Consider the following 11,376-nt stretch of genomic DNA (forward strand, 5'->3'; position numbering starts at 1 on the left):
TGTGTGTGTGTGTGTGTGTGTGTGTGTGTGTGTGTGTGTACACTGTTCCTGGATGGAAGAAACAGTAAATAAGCTAGATGGTGGCCTGGAAAATGGAAGTGTCAGGGGGTAAGGGACAGGCTGGGGTGGGGAGGGAAGAAGGATGTAGCAGTGCAGGTAAAAGGGGAGAGATACTTGGGGAGTCACATATCCTTCAGGTTGTAGTATGTTAGAATTCCAATGTTTGTACTGAGTTCATCAGTTGCTGTACCTAGGAACTTAACGAAATGGAGTTCATAGGCTCGTCTGTGAAAAGTGGTTTGTAAATTCCCTTTGAGGCTCTGGCCTGAGAAATTGTAGACAGGTAGTTGGCTATTCTTGTCTTTGATAAATTTTTGGTGTGCGCTCATTCTGGTGTGCAGTTGTTGCTTGGTGTCTCCTGTGTAATTTCCATCTCCTGATGGAGATATGTATTGTGAAGATATCTCCATACTTGTGATATTGTTGGTAGGTTTTACATGTTGTCATAGCATGGTCTGGATCCATTTGGTGTGTTTTGAGCTGTAAGAAGTTGGCTTCTGGTGATGAGGCTAGCAAGGTTCAGTGCTTGTTTGAATGTACAAGCCACTTTTCACAGATGAACCTATGAACAGTATTTCATCAACATCCTTGGTACAGAAACTTGTGGACTCAACATAGACATTAGAATTCTGACACACTGCAACCTGCTGGACATCTGACTCCCCAGGTACCTCTCCACTTTCACCTACCCTCCTGCCCTGCTACATCCACCTCCCCCCAACCCCAGCCTGTCCTTCACCCCCTGATGACTACATTTCCATTTTCACTGATTGGATTTCTTGCCTGCATGCATGACAGTCTCTGACTTCTTTATTATTCCTTCCATCCAGGAACAGCACACACATACACAAACTGCGGGTGCTTCCTCAGCCTGACAAAGAGGTTTTCAACCAGAAACCTTGCTAAGATATATTTCTCCAACTGTTCAGTTGGTCTACTAAAAAATATCAGATTGACCCAAAGAACCTTGTTTGCCAGTGCCATTACCTTTGACTAACATGGCTACAACCTACACCCCTAGCCCCTTCAGCTGACCAGAAGGAGGTAGGGCCCTGGGCACATCCAAGCCCCGGGCTGGAGCGTGCAGGGAGAGTTCTGTGGCAACTGCTGGAGAAGAAGCTCCTGCAGGAAAGGAAAGAAAGGCTGTAGTCTGTGACAGTTTGGCTGCCTGAGATGCTAGTGCTACTGTGCTTCTTACTGACCTGTGGTTATTTAAAGTCATGGACTGGGTTGAGGCTGTAGGGTAGGAGGAGACCTCATTGGAGCAAACTACCATGTCATGTAGAGGATCCAATACCAGTGAGGGTGCACCTTGACCCACACAGTCACACATAATGAGTTTTGCTTGTTAACAGCTTGAGTTGCAGTTTCCCAGAAACCCCTGCACCTATCTCCTTGAAACCTGGCAGGCTCCATGGCCTCAGAAGGGGCTATCGTGTCTGTTGTTTTTACCCTGCTGTGCCTTATCACACATGCACAGTCACACATCATGATTTTTGCTTGTCAGCAACCTGAGGTGCAGTTTCCCAGAAACCCCTGCACCTATCTCCTTGAAACTTAACAGGCTTTGTGGCCTCAGAAGGGGCTATCATACATGCTGTTTTAATTCAAATCAGGCAAGAAGTGACAAAGTTATAGGCATTGTTGTGATTCCCCATTATAGCCTATGGGCAAAATGTTGAAATGTGTTGAAACAGTGAAATGGTTTCCATGAAACAAAATGGAATAGTGCTTCAAAACATCAAAATAAAACACCGTCCCTTTGAAATGGTAAAATTGGAGTCAAAATGAAATGGTGATGTTTCATGCAACCCTAGTGTTCACAATGGTACCTGATATTTAAGCAGAAGGCAGGATAGATTTGCACCTTGCAGACTAACTAAATCAGAAATATATAGCATAGGCCAGGGGTTTTCAACCTTTTTTAGCATAAGTACCCCTGGCAGACAGACACTGATCAGGGAGGTGGGGATTGTGCTCAGGCAGGCAGGGATGGAGCGCTGACACCTCTCAGGAACAGGGGTGGGGTAGGGAAGTTTACTGGGGTGGAATAAGGGTAGTGGCACCCCTCTGCAGGGTAGGGAACCTCACTGGGCCAGCAACGGCTACCACATGTGAGCTTCCACACCCCACAGAGTGTCGCTGCTGCCCTCACCCCACCCTGGCCCTGCTCCTGGCAGGTGGGGTGCTCTGTCCCCACACACCCCTGCATACCCCTAGGATCAGTTCAAGTATCCCCAGGGGTATATATACCCTGGTTGACAACCCCTAGCATAGGCTAATGGTGTCTGAGCTCACTGAATTATTCATTCACACATATCTGGTGAAGCACCAATTAATCATACTATCTCTGACCCTACAGTCAACCAAGATTTAAGTGGCCATGATGTTATTGGGCACTTCTCAACTGTTTTTGAACTGGACAGTGTCACTTTGCCTCAAACCTAAAGCTGTGGGACCTTCACAATGACAACAAATACCCTTGTGGACAAGTTTAAACCATGTCCCACATTGTTGACTCATGTCCATTTACCATGCTACCTGGTGGCCTTAGAGCTCTTCACACTGGTTTTGACATCACCTTAAGATGGGTGAAACAATATGCTGAAACACATATACTAAATAAATACATCTGATGAGGTGAGCTCAGGCTTCTGATTTACTTGGAAGTCAGACAGAAGACAGGACAGATCTGCATTTTAACTAACTTGGTTAATGACCTTTACCTGATATTCAGGCTATGTTCATCAACGTGCTCACTGTATTTTCTTTCAGAAGTTTTGTGCTTCAGGCTGAGGCTGAGTCTTAAACAAGTATAAATCATGCTTTGGTCAGTTCTCAGGTAAATGGTGGGTTTGGGTTGAAACCTCTGAACTTTGGCAATTTCGGCTTTTTTTTCCCCTCTGTCTTAAGTTTAGAAGAAGCCTAAGAAGTTTCAGTCAAAACTGATATAGTAGATCAATTACACTGACTTTATGAAGATGTATTCACTTCACAAGCTCTCAGTTTGAGCCCAGAGACACAGGGGGAAAAAGAAACCTTCATCCCCAAATTGATCTATATGAATTCATTGTGCTTATTTTTTCTCCCTATTCATTGGTTGTTAAGTGGGATTCACTGCATTAATGCATATTTGATTTGATGAAGAAACCTGATTCTTTTAACATAATTGTTCCTTTAATAACTTTTCTTTTAAATAGACTCTGCAGTATGAGTCATGTTATAACAATAAATTCACTCCATCCAAGAGGCCCACAATACAATTATTTAATTGAGAAGTACAGAGTTACACTAGCTGTTATCTAGGGGATGGATAGCTCATAGGGTTAGTTAAGGTTTAACCTTTAGACCTTAATTGAAATTGGACCAGAGAGACTAAAATGATTAAAACAAGTTGGTTCTTAAAAAAAAAGGAGGAAGAAAAGAAGGAAAAAAAAAAAGAGTTGGCTGCAGTCTGATTATCTAAGGTCAGTTCCAAATGGCTTGAGGTTTGTAACTGTAAAATTCTGTACAGTTGTAACATGGCTGATTTGATACTCCAGCCAAAATCTCCAGCCTTGGTTTCATTCTGTGCTTCTGAGGAAGGCTTAAAAAAAACAAATAACTCCCCTAAACCCTGAAATGTAGCATCAGGGTGGGGAGGGGAAGGGTGGATTCCCTCTTGGACCCATGTAGCAACTGAGATGGTAAATTCCCTTTGAGTATCAAGACTGAGACATTGGAGAGAGAGTGGTTTTCTTGTGAGAAATGTGCCCCCACTGGTAATTGGGTATTCTTGTCTTTGATAGATGTCTAGTGTGCAGTCATTCTGGCGTGCAGTTGCTGTTTGCTCTCCCATCAGGGCATTTGGTGCACTGGATGAGATATATTACATTTCTGGAGGTGCAGCTGTAAGACCCAGGAATGCTGATGGCTCTGTTGTGGGGTGTAGTAATTGTGGGGGTAATGGAGATAGGTTGGCAGGTTTTGCATGGCATGGTCTCGATCCATTCAGTGTATTTTGGGCTGCAGGAAGTTTGCTTCTGGTAATGAGCTTAGAGAGGTTCGGTACTTGTTTGAATTTATAAAAATCCTTTTTTTATACAAACTTCACTTCATAAATCTGCTGGATATAAAAAACACATGGACTCAATATAGATATTGGATTTATGACACACTATAACCTGACTGACATCTGACTCCCCAGGTACCTCTCCACTTTTACCTGGCTACTACATCCCCCTCCCCACTCTCATCCTGTCTCTCACCCCCTGATGCCTCTCAATTTAGATTTTTACTTACTGACTTTCTTCCCTGCAACCCAGTCTCTGGCTTCTTTACTATTTGTTCCATCCAGGAACAGTGCACACACCAACTGCACATGCTTCCTCAGCCTGACAAAGGGTTTTTAAATCCAAAAGCTTACCAAGATGGGGGTTACTCAAAGAACCTTGCCTACCTGTGCCTTAAAGCAACACAGCTACAATCAGAAACCCAGTTAACACATACATGTACATGAGTTTTGCTTTCAACAGTTTGAGGTGCACTTTCACAGAAGACCCTGACCTGCACCTATTTCTTTGAAACCCAGCAGGCTTCATGCCCTCAGAAGAGGCTATTTTCAAACAATAGAAGGGGCTATTTTCATCCTGCTGTTTTCATCCAATTCCTCAAAAAAATGACAAAGTTATAGGTATTTTAGTGCTTCCCCATTATAGTCTATGGCTAAATCACACCAAATCAGTGTTGAATCTTCTGCAATTTGGGTATTGATTCGGGACAGTGATCCGAATCACCAAATCAAATCAGTGTCCCCCGAATCGACCGAATCCAAATTGAATATTGGCTGCTTTGCACAGGTCTAATAGGCAGTCTATTCCACTGCCTCACTATTATAACAGTGAAGAAAGTGTTCCTGATACCTAATCTAAATCTACTTTGAGCCAGTTTCAAACCATTGGTTTATGTCCTACTCTCTGCAGTGAGAGAAAACTGTTTTTCCTCCTACTTATGGCAGCCCTTCAAGTATTTGGAGACTGATATTATGTCCCCTGTTAAGCACCTTTTCCACAAGCTGAAAATGCCTAGCTTACTTAACTTTTTCCCTGTATGATTTGCCTTCCTTTATTATTGCCATCCACTTCTGAACCCTCTCTAATTATTGTCACCTGCCTCTGGACCCACATCCTTTAAAAAATGTGGAGCCCAAAATTGCACACAGTACTTTAGATGAGGCTTAACTAATGCCAAGTAGAGAGGTACTGCCAGTTCCCATGTCTTGTATCTAATGCTTCTGTTGATACATCCCCAAACCATATTTTCCTTTTGTGTGGCTGCATCACACTGTAATCTCACGTTGAGTCTATTATCTGTCAAGAAGCAAGCTCCCAGATCCTTCATTGTAGTGCTGCCATCCAGCCAGGTGTTACCTATTTTGTATTTGTATTTATAATTATTCTTTTTGAGGTACAGCACCTTGCATTTACCAGTATTAAATATCATCTTGTTATCTCCACCCCAGCTTTCCAATCTTTTGAGATCCTTCTGAATTGAACTCCTGTCCTCCATGGTGTTTGAAGTCCTTCCAGTTTTGTCTCATCTACAGACTTGCTCAACATTTGGATTCTGGCATAGAAAACTTCCTGAGCAAGCCTGTAGATGACACAAAACTGAGAAGGACTGCAAACACCATGGAAGACAGGAGCACAGTTCAGAAGGATTAAAGGTTGAACAGCACTGGTCAGGACAGACCCCCGTGGCAGTCCACTCAAAACCTCCTGCCATTTTGACATGCATCTATTTATAACTTCCCTTTGCTTGTGGCAATTGAGCCAGTTGTCTATCCAACTTGAAGTAGTTTAGTCTATCCCATGTTTCTACAATTTATGACAGAGTCATATGCAGGACTTATCAAAAGCCCTTCTAAAGTCCAATTAAACTATATCCACAGCATTCCCTTCATCTGCCAAAGTCATTAGCTTGTCAAAGGAGATTAAGTTTGTTTGAAACAATTTGTTCTTCATAAACTCAAACTGGCTTCTTGTTGTCACCCTTTCCTTCTTTGGATACTTGCAAATGGACTTTCTTAGGATATACTCTAGTAACTTCCTGGATTTTGAGGCAAGACTAACCAATCTATATTTCCCTGGGTCCTTCTTGTTGTCTCTTTTAAAGATGGACATAGTTAGCCCTTTTCAAGTCCTCTGGTACCTCACCTGTCTCCCATGGCTTAATGAATATCATTGCCAAGGGCTCTGAGATCCTCTGCTAGATCCCTGAACTGGGATGAAGTTCATCAGGCCCTACTGATTAAAATTCATTTGAATTCTCCATCAAAAGCTCTATGACTCTCTCTTGTTATCTCATCCCTTTCCACACTTTAGCCCTTGGGCTCAGTGTAACAGGTGGCAGGCAGGGCTGGCATGGGACCTGTGCTTCTCAACACTTAAAGGCTGGACCCAGTGCTTTAGGCAGAAAAGGCAGTTGGTCCATGGTGCCACATGCAGCCCATAACCCAGACTCCTTGTGTAATATGCAGTGCTGGGTTCAGCCAACTCACCATGGATAGCACATGCAGCAGAGCCAGACACTGGGGCCAGTCCAGTGGGGTGCTTCAGGCAACATGCACCCCAATCCAACCCTTTTTGAAGAATGCAGGATGCACAGCATGTGGGGTTGATCCAGTGACCCATGGGCCAGATCATTTGGCTCCACAGGCCAGATCCAGCCCGTGGGCACTACTTGCTTAACTATCTAACACATTTGAAAGACATTATCGGAGTGGAGAGGGTCATGTTGGGTCAGATGTACATTCAGTTGGAATGTAATTCAGCTAATACCTTTGTCTATTATACATGGTAACTTGTCATTTTCTACTTATTTTAAGATCTCCAGCCAACAGCACTTCTGAGTTTTCTACTTTAGAACAAATTTGTTTCATGAATAGGACGTGCATTGTGATGGGTCTGATACCCAGTTGTATTACTGCACTTCTGCAATAGTGTATCTACACTAAAATCAATACTGATTCTCTGGCATATATCAGTGTTGCACCTTGGCAGTAAAATACTGACAGAAAGCTGAATTGAAGGGAACTATATGAAAGTGTATTTCATGTCTGCGTGCAATTCATTCATTTCTGTGGAAGATTTTCTATATTTTGTTGGTCTTCAGTATTTTGGAAATAAAATATGAGGGCAGCACGTGTGTGTGTATGCGCGCGTGTGCATGTGTGCGTGTGTGAGAGAGAGACATAGAGATAGATTTAGATATTACATATGTGATAGATATATATCTTTATTGGCTATGGTATAGTTAGAGCCCATGGTTTAATAAATTTCTGTATCATGTGAGCCATGCAGAGCCAATGACTGCTGGACAGATCCCTTTTGTCAGATCCCTTATGAACATCTGGCTTGCTCCGAAACACCAAAAACAGCCCAAAACATTGTGAAAGACTCTCAACACCAAATCTCTTCAAAACCCAAAGATGTGTAAGGATACACATCTCCAACAGCATCTCCATGGAAAGCACTCAGCCCTGTCCACAAATGAAGAATGACAGCAACACGGAGGAACTCTGGAAGGGGTTTCTCTGGAAGGGGTTTGAAACTGCCATCCATATGGACTGTGCTGAATCTTACCTCAGTAGCTACTTCTCTAAGAAAGTGAACATTGATGAGTAGATCCAGCACGGGCTCTCATTCATGAGCACCTCCTTTGAGAAATGTCTATGGTCTGTTTTTCTTCATTGCAATCTCCAGAAAGACACCAAGATCCAGGACACTGCAGTCATCATCCCTACTCTCCTCTATGGATGTGAAATGTGGGTCACTTACCATTGTCATCTCAAGAACCTGGAGAACTACCACCAACAATGCCTCCAGAAAATTCTCCACATCAAATGAGAAGATCACTGCACAATCACCAGCGTCCTTGCTCAAGCTAGCATTACTAGGATTGAGTTGGTGATCCTCAAGCACCAACTTTGCTGGACCAGACATTGTGTGCAGATGCCTGAATCTCAACTCCCAAAACAAATGTTCTATTCCTAGCTTAGTAATAGCCTGAGAACTTGCAGCGGCCAGAGAAAATACTACAAGGACACATTGAAATCATACCTCAAGAAAATAGATGTTGACATCAAGAACAAGCAGGAACCAACCAAATCATAGTTGATTGTTTCATAGTTGGTAGGGTTGGAAGGGACCTGAGTAGAGGTCCCTTGACCCATCAAGTAAGACCCCTTTCCATGGCAGGAAAGAGTACTGGGTTCAAACAACCTCAGCAAGGTGTTTGTCTAGCCTCCTCTTAAAGACCCCCAGGGTAGGAGCCAGCACCACTTCTCTTGGAAGTTGGTTCTCGATCCTAGCCACCCTGACAGTGAAGTAGCGCGTCCTGATGTCTAGTTTGAATTTACCCTCTGCCAGCTTGTGACCATTATTTCTAGTCACTCCTGGTAGTGTTCGGGGGAATAGGGACTCCCCCAATGCCTGCTGGTTCCCTCTGACTAGTTTGTAACAGGCCACTAGATCCCCCCTCAGCCTTCTCTTGTGGAGGCTGAACAGGTTCTGGTCCCACAGCCTCTCTTCGTAGGGCCTGCCCTGCTGCCCCCATGTTGTCGACATCCCCCTTGAAGTGCGGCACCCAGAACTGGACACAGTACTCCAGCTGCGGCCTGACCAGTGTCGCATAGAGGGGGAGGATCACCTCCTTGGACCTGCTTGAGATGCATCTGTGGATGCATGACAAGGTATGGTTGGCCTTCCTGACTGCATCCCTACACTGCCAGCCCATGTTCATCTTGGCATCAATAGTGATTCCAAGATCCTTTTCTGCCTCTGCTCTGATGAGGAGGAAGTTCCCCAGCCTGTAGGTATGCTGCTGGTTCTTCCTCCCCAGGTGCATCACTTTGACCTTGTCAGTGTTGAAACCAATCCTGTTCTCATCTCTGTAACCTGTCTAGGTCTGATTTCAGCCTATTCCTCCCATCTAGCATGCCCACATCTCCCCACATCTTAGCATCATCAGCAAATTTGAACAGGGTGCTTTTTACCCTCTCATCCAAGTCAATGAAGAAGATGTTGAACAGTGCGGGCCCGAGGACTGAGCCCTGAGGGACCCCACTGCCCCATCCACTACCACTGTCTGGGTGTGGCCCTCCAGCCAGTTGGTGGCCATTTGACTGTGTAGGTGTCAACACCACAGTCCCCCAGTTTTTTAATGAGAATGGGGTGAGAGACAGTGTCGAAGGCCTTCCTAAAGTCCAGGAAGACTATGTCCATTGCTAGCCCTGCATTTAAGGATTTTGTGACCTGATCATAGAAGGCCACCAGGTTGGTCTGACAGGACCTGCCTCTAAAGAATCCATGTAGCTTGCCCCTAAGCATAACCTCCCCCGCTGGCCCCTTGTGGAAATGCGCCAGGATAATTCTCTCAAAAAGCTTACTCTTATGGCACCAAAACCTCAACCAAGCAGCTACCTCTTTTGATATAAAGCATGTTGCCCTCAAAGCAGAGAAGAGGGAGCAGAGGAAGGAAAAAGAAAGAAAGCTAGGCCTATGGGCTGGTCTCCCTTGTGGAATGACCTCCAAATTCTGCAGGCAGATCCTTCACTCAAAGATTGGACTCTTAAGTCACCTCAAGAGCCATCAATGAGCTGTCATAAAAATCATCCTTAAATCGACTAATTATTGCTACCAACTAACGATAGATAACTATCACATCTATAAGTAGATATCTTATACATTTTTAGACATCTTAGACATCTTAGACATTATGATTAGACATCTTATACATTATACATATATTAGTGTCCTGGGGAAAATACAAGAGATGGACCCCGAAGGGTCAAGGAGGGCCCCTGGGAGCCAGCATACCCCAGGGGAGACACAACAAAGGGAAAAACAAATGAAAACTCCTTATCTGCAGCAGGAACCGCGGTGGGACCGGAAGCGGCAGCGGGACCCACGTGGCTTGTTAGCCATGTCTTTTTAAAAGTGTGGCCAGCTGGGGAGAGGAGGGAGGAGAGCCGGCACGAGGAAATAAGAAGGGTGGCCAGTGAGGCAGAAGGGGAGAGGAGGCTGAGAAGGAGCGCAGGGGAAGTATCCCCAGAATCCCTCTCAGAGGAGGGAGCAGGCAAGAATGCCTCCCACAGGGCAGGAGGTTGCCCCAAAGATCTTCAAGAGAGAGACGCCGCTGCCAGACCAGGGGAAAAGGAGGTGGCCAGGCTGCATGTCAAAATAGGACCCCGGGAAGAAGCTCCAGAGACCAGAAAGGCAAGTAAGGTACCCTGGGGAGGAGAACCCTGGGGAAAAGAGGGATCCAAGGGACGCAAGGCACCGGGTCAAGTAGGATCCTCACAGGTATAGCCCAGCCCCTGGGATCTTCCCAAGTGTGAGGCGAACAGCCATGACAACAACTGAGGCTGCCAAGAATAGAATTGAAGACCCGAGATAACCCTTCAGAGGAAAATCAATAGTCCGAGCTGGAAGGGACGTTGAGGGGCCTTTTAATGTATTTTGCACTAGGAGAGAAGGAAAAGGGGAAGAAGGTGGCACCGAGGGAATAGCCTGTGGTGGGACCACACGATTTTGGGCACGCTATTACTAAGCTGCCTGATGGTAGTAATTAGAGGATCATGGGAGTTGTAGATAGCTTTTGTTATTAGTTTCCTTTTTATTTTCTGTTTGCTGTTTCCGCTTTTGGGAAGGGCAGGACATAGGACAACAGAAAGCTGAGGGCTCTCCGAGCAATAAGGAAGGTTCTGCTAGATAGAGGACCTAGACAGGCATGTAGGCCTATAATGGGTAGCTTAAGTCTCGAGCGAAACCTGGGATAGGATCCTGTAAAGGGAGGGTAGGCCGCAAAGGAACATTGGCACTCTGTCATGGCTGGGTTCAGGGCAAGGTACAGGGGAAGCTGGAGCCTTGAGGAAGACCACCGCCCTAGTGGATAGATGACCCCCAGTGACTGGACCCCCGCACTGAGAGAGTCGTCAAAGTTGTGGCAGGCGGGACTGGGGGTAAGACCACCCAGGGAGAGACATCGATACCCTGAGACCGTAGGGACGCAGTGAAGAATCGCCCTACATATCCAGAACCAAGCGGCGCAGGACCGAATGATTGAGGCCCAACGGGTGCAATTAGAAATATATCTATATATTTCTCGGTGGAGGTGGGGTGTGTATGTATGTATATGAAGTTGCAGGTCATATACATACATGTGCGAGTAGACAGCTATTCAATCTGGCTTCGGATCCAGCCGCTTCAGATGCCAGTGATCCAGTCTGGAGCTCCAGACCGGGTTGCCACTTTCATAGATTTCATAGACATTAGG

The 11,376-nt window shown here is 45.2% G+C and overlaps 1 long non-coding RNA gene across 1 annotated transcript in view; it reads left to right on the plus strand.

The window, feature by feature from the left end:
* Nucleotides 1–5,865: 5,865 nt before the first annotated feature.
* Nucleotides 5,866–11,376, plus strand: part of LOC109320990 — a 7,875-nt gene continuing 2,364 nt past the window's right edge. The window contains exons 1-2 of the long non-coding RNA XR_002103919.1: nt 5,866–5,876; nt 8,896–8,898. This is a non-coding gene — a long non-coding RNA (uncharacterized LOC109320990). The remainder of the gene's footprint in view (nt 5,877–8,895; nt 8,899–11,376) is intronic.

This window comes from Crocodylus porosus, unplaced genomic scaffold (assembly GCF_001723895.1).
Source record: "Crocodylus porosus isolate Cpor-Errol unplaced genomic scaffold, CroPor_comp1, whole genome shotgun sequence".
In the NCBI taxonomy this organism is placed as follows: Eukaryota; Metazoa; Chordata; order Crocodylia; family Crocodylidae; genus Crocodylus; species Crocodylus porosus.